Source organism: Rhinolophus sinicus, linkage group LG12 (assembly GCF_036562045.2).
Source record: "Rhinolophus sinicus isolate RSC01 linkage group LG12, ASM3656204v1, whole genome shotgun sequence".
NCBI lineage: Eukaryota > Metazoa > Chordata > Mammalia > Chiroptera > Rhinolophidae > Rhinolophus > Rhinolophus sinicus.
This window is the reverse complement of record NC_133761.1, coordinates 29,714,768-29,720,267: the sequence shown is the minus strand read 5'-3', so window position 1 is coordinate 29,720,267 and position 5,500 is coordinate 29,714,768. Positions and strand designations below refer to the sequence as shown.

General features: G+C 43.3%; 1 protein-coding gene across 4 annotated transcripts in view; it reads left to right on the top strand.

Moving 5' to 3' along the window:
- Positions 1 to 5,500, top strand: part of GRHL2 (grainyhead like transcription factor 2) — a 151,293-nt gene that overhangs the window by 355 nt on the left and 145,438 nt on the right. Inside the window, exon 1 of one of the 4 annotated variants that reach the window (XM_074316286.1) lies at positions 2 to 57. The exons of the other annotated variants lie outside the window; for them this stretch is intronic. The gene's annotated coding sequence lies outside the window, so the exon portion shown is untranslated. Of the gene's footprint in view, position 1; positions 58 to 5,500 lie in introns of those variants that run through there. 4 annotated transcript variants of the gene reach the window in all.

Sequence of the window (5,500 nt, the reverse complement as noted above, 5' to 3'; positions counted from 1 at the left end):
GTAAGTGGATCACACGCGCCGGCTGCTGCTACTACCACTTTGGGCTGATGGCAACTGGTTTGTTATGTTTTTTTTTTTTTTTTAAGTTGCTATTGTTGGTATTTTTTTTCTTTCTTTTTGGTGTATCCAAACTTTTTACAGATTATGTTTCTACCCTGGTTAAGGGGAGAAACCTACAAGAATGTGAATGTTTAATACCCCCTTTGGGCCTTGATAGTAAAAGTAGGTTTTCCTCTTTCCTTCCTCCCTTACGAAGTATCTCAGGTCCAGCCTCCCAGGACCAATACTTGCATATTGACAGAGGTTTTGGTAGATGAGGGCGGGAAGGCCTGTTAGTCCCCTCTGTTTTAGTTGTTCCCACCGCTTCAGGCTTCTAGGGCCATTTGGAAATTCAGCTGAGTTCCTTCGATTTGTCCAAAGGGCTGCTGGAAAAGCGGGTCTTGGCGGCTTTTGTGTGAGCGCAACAAAGAGCCTTTATACTGAAGTAGAAACGGCCATCTTCCCGCACTTGAGCAAGAGAGTGTGCGTGTGCGCGCCCCAGACGGGAGGCGAGGCGAGGGGGCGCCCAGGGTCTCCCGGGTCGTCCCGCACCGCCCCGCGCCACCCCCACTTCCTCCTACCCCACCCTGCCTGTCCGCCCCCGCGTTGTTTGGCCACCTTACGCAGGTGCGCGAGTGCAGGACCTTTGGGAAACGAGGGGAACTGATTTGAGGCACCGAGTTTGCACTTCGGTGGGGCGCAAAGAGGCGCCTGTAACTTCTCGATTCATCCACGTCCGAACGGTTTCTGCGCGCCCCTGCGAGCCCATAACCAATTCCGCGGCCCGGCCGGCCCAGGCGCTACACGCGGGAGGCAGCCACCTCGGGCGTGGCTAGCCGGACTGCGTGGGTCGCGCCAGGCCTTCTCTGGGAACTCTCGGATGGAAAGGCTGGGGGCCCGGGGCGGCCGAGCCGGCTTCCCGCGCCTTGAAGGACGAGCAAGGAAGCGCGTCCTTCCCGTCCGGGACGGGAACTTAGACTCGCCGGCGATCGGTGGCTTGCGCGGCCTGAGCCGCGCGGGTCGCCAGGCCCAGGTCCACTCACGTCCAGGCGGCCTCCGTGCAGGCCTGGCTCCCGGCTTCGGGACGGCTTTGTGCTGGCAGGGGGAGGTGGGGCCGAGGGCGGGAGCTGGAGGGAGCCGGAGGTGGGTCCCGCGGCCTTTCTTGGGATTCGATGGCGACACTCCCATCCCCCCACCGTCAGGCGCGTCCCTGGCTGGGAATTGGCAGCGTCCTAGTTGTAGAGCTTAGTGGCCACCTTTTTGCTTTCCTTGGTAACTTTACCCCGGTGGTGTGGCTACCCCAAGGAGACCTTCCTGAGGGTGTCTCCGCCCGGGCAAGGAGCGGGCGCCCGGAGGCCGCGGGCCGCCGGCGCCCCTCCTTGGAGAAGTGACCCGGGACATTCCCAAGCTGAGGGACCCTGAGGGGGCAATGGGAACGCCCTGCGGACCTGTCCTGGGGTGGAAGGGCTTTACTTGCCCTTCAAGTAAAGCCGTCGGTAGGGTAGGCATATCTAACAACACATGCTGTCATGCTTAAAAAGACACAATTCTACCAGGTACGTATTAGTACCACGTTACACGACAACGAAAAATTAACTGCGTACTACACACCGGAGGGGAAGAAGCAGTGTTACAATACAGGAAGAGGGCAGGAGTAGGCGTAGGGAGAGGAAAGTGGATGATTGTCTGAATACCCCCATACTCATCCCAAATTCTCTCTGTTGCTTTTAAGAAATAACAACTTGATTTTGAAAAGTTCAGTAGCCAAAGCCGAAATGACAGGGTTTTTGGGTTTGTTTTGATCTTTGTGTCAAAAATGGTTGCAACACGAGTGAATATCTGGTAGGATATATTGTAATTCCTTAATTAAATCACTACTAACATTCGGTTGCACTGCTTAGTTTTGTGATACAACACGATTCAAACGAATTCAGAATGAAACGATGGGTTTTTATTTTAACCAGTTATACTTAGCACCACGAGGGCAATTTCTTTAATAGTGAAAGTAAGTTCTAAACACTAGCAATATGGTTTCAGTACGATGCATTATTTAATTTTTATGGGTAATAACTATCTAGGATTACATACTTACACTTAATGAAAGTAACTTTTATCTAGTCATGGTTTCCAAGACTTAATTTTGTATCCTGGGAAAAAGCAATACTGACACTTTGTCGCAAAGAGAAACTCTTGGGCCCCACTTGCGTCTCTGCTTGAACTATTGAGAAATGCTGGAAATTAATAAATGAGTTTTAGTTCATGTTTTTAAATATTCTAGTTTTCTTCATATTTCTTCAAATAGCCTAGTTTTCTTCATGTTCTAACGGAGGAGTGGCAGGACCGGGTCCAGGTTTTATGTACCTGAAGCTTATGCAATTCTGTATGTTAGGTGGGGTGGGGGTGTGGGCTCTAAGAAAATACTTGAGCACAGTTCCTGGGGCTTCCTGCCAGGGCCATCCAGGGCTCCTGACGGTTGAGCTTTGTCAGCTTCATGGTAAATCTACTTTGGAGGCCTGTCTGTGTTTTCTGGAAGTGACCTAAAAATACACACAGGATATTTTCCCATTAACCTATCAAAATGTAGGTTATCTTTTGAATAGCATACGAAGAAAATTCCAGTTAGCGAGACTAGACTGAAGCAGTAGCATCACCTTTTTTATAGTTGTGGACTTTTCATATTGAAATTTTCTGCTTTTTATGTTCTGCAATGTTGATACTATTGCTAATTAAAGCAAAGTAATTTTAGGACAGTTCGTACACATTTTAAAATTCTCTGTTCCTCCTTTTTTCAATTTTATGAAGATTTATCTTTGTCAATAAGCATGTGTATTCTAGCAAGGCAATGATAGATTTAAAAACACGTAATGCCATCTATATTCAGAGAGTGTATATATAATTTCACTTGCTGCCCATATGTAGTTTTCATTACATAAGTATTTTTTGAATACCTACTATTTGGAACAATTTAGATAGGCATTGTAGGAGAATAAAAAGATGTATAAGATGGGTCATGTCCTCAAGAAGCTTACTCTCTAGTGGGAAGTAAGACATGAACAGACATAATTTTTAAAAATAATTAAAATTTCAATTACAGTTGACATACAATATTACATTTGTTTTAGGTGTGCAAAATAGTGATTAGATATCTACATAACTGACGAAGTGATCACCCTGATAAGTCTAGTACCCATTTGATACCATACATACTTACTATAGTATTATTGACTATATTCCCTATTCTGTACTTTACATCTCCATGACTGTTTTTATAACTGGCAATTTATACATCTCAATCCCTTCTCTTTTTTCACCCATCCCCCTAACCCTGCCATCTGGCAACCAACTATCAATTTGTTTCTGTTTTGTTTATTTTGTTTTTTTGGATTCCACATATAAGTGAAATCATATGGCATCTTGTCTTTCTCTGTTTGACTTATTTGTCATAATGCCCTCTAGGTCCATCCATATTATCGTAAATGGCGAGATTTCATTCTTAGAGCTGACTACTATTGCATTGTATATATGTACCACTTCTTCTTTATCCATTTGTCTATCAATGGGCACTTAGGTTATTTCCATAGCTTGACTATTGTGAATAATGCTGTGTTGAACATAGGGGTACATATGTCTTTTCAAAATAGTGTTTTAGATTTCTTTGGATAAATACCCAGTAGTGGAATTGCTGGGTCATATGGTAGTTCTATTTTTAATTTTTTGAGGCACCTCCATATAGTTTTCCATAACGGCTGCACTAATTTATAATCCCACCAACAGTGCATGAGGGTTCCCTTTTCTCCATGTCCTTGCCAACACTTGTTTGTTGATTTATTGATGATAGCCATTCTGATAGGTGTGAGGTGATATCTTATCGTGGTTTTAATTTGCATTTCCCTGATGATTAGTGACATTGCACTGAACTGACATAATTTTAATCAAGACAATATCTGGTAAGTGACTAAAAATTACAAAGAAAACAATAGTGTATTTATCAGGTCAAGGTATATCAATCCCTCTTCTCCCTACCTGCCCCTCTTTTATCTAGGACAATTACTTGTAGTCATTCTGCATGATTTACCTTGAGTAAATTAGTCTAGAAAGGAAACAGAAAATGCCTGAAGTTATAGGTATTTTATGTGGATAACCTTTGAAATAAGGGATGAAACCTTTTAATTAAATTTTTACTCCTTAGCTTTATAAATTTGAAGTTTGCAAATGTTTCCACTTGGCTATAAAATATCTTTTAAGATCACAAATATTAAGAATTAATCATATCTTTCTCAAGCCACAAAAATATCCACTCATTTATTCAACAAGTATGTCCTGAGTGGCACTATATACCTGGCATTGATCCTGGCGTTGAGTTGAGATTCACTAGTGAATAGAACAAAGTCCCTGCCCTTGTGCTGCTTATATTCTAGTTGGGGAAAACAAATAGTAAATCAGTCAAGAAGTAAATGCATAATAAATTAGACGGGGGTATGTAGTATGAAGGAAAGTAAAGCAGGTTAATGGGATTGAGAATAACAGGGAGATATTTATATAAGGTGGTCCGGGTTGTCCTCTCTGATGAGAAGACTTCTGAGCAGAGACCTGGAGGAAGTGGGGGGTCAAGCACTGCAGATACCTGGGATAAGAGTATTTCTTAAAGGCCGATGGGAGGGCAAGTGCTAAGGCCCTGAGCTGGGAGAGTGCTTGGCATGCTCTGGGATCAGAAAGGACCCCGGTGTGGGTGAAGCAGAGAGGTAAAGAGATAACGGTCCCAGTAAGTAAATTAACATAATCAGTTCTCTACTTACCTAGTACACTCGAAAACAGACAAAGTTATACTTACAAATGGTCCAGGCAGTCAAGAGGTGAATAATAAAGAATCAAGTAATAGCCTCAGTCTTGTCTTTCTCCAAATTTCACCAGTTTAATGTTTAGGGTCTAGTGTTCTCTTTCCTACCATAGATTAACTCCTGCACTCTCCTTAATTTAGAGATGAATAAATGCACACATTCTAGGAGACCCCTGGGAATCAGAACTGAGGAAGTATGGGACCAAGTACAGATGGTATTTGCTCTGACACTCTGGCCTCCCCAAGACTCTTAATTTAACCTGCCTGTCTTCAGAGACTATCTCAATCCTTTTAACATTAGCCTCCAGCAAAATAAGGCTTGCATTTCTTGCCTTCCTCTTGCCCTCATTCAATTTCTGCAAACTTCTGTCCATCCCAGAAAACACAGGCTTGTCCACTGTGCTTGGAAATGAGACACTGCAAACAGTGTGCTCTGGTTAGTTTCACATCTTCAGTGAAGTAAACTAATATACAGGCAAAGTTAACCCATCAGAAAAATAAGAAAATGCTAGCCAACAACATGAAAATCTGGATTAATTTTTCAAAAGGTTGAAGATAATCATGTATGTGCTTAATAATAGAAATTTCCATAGACACCTTTAAATGACTACTTCTTAACCTCAT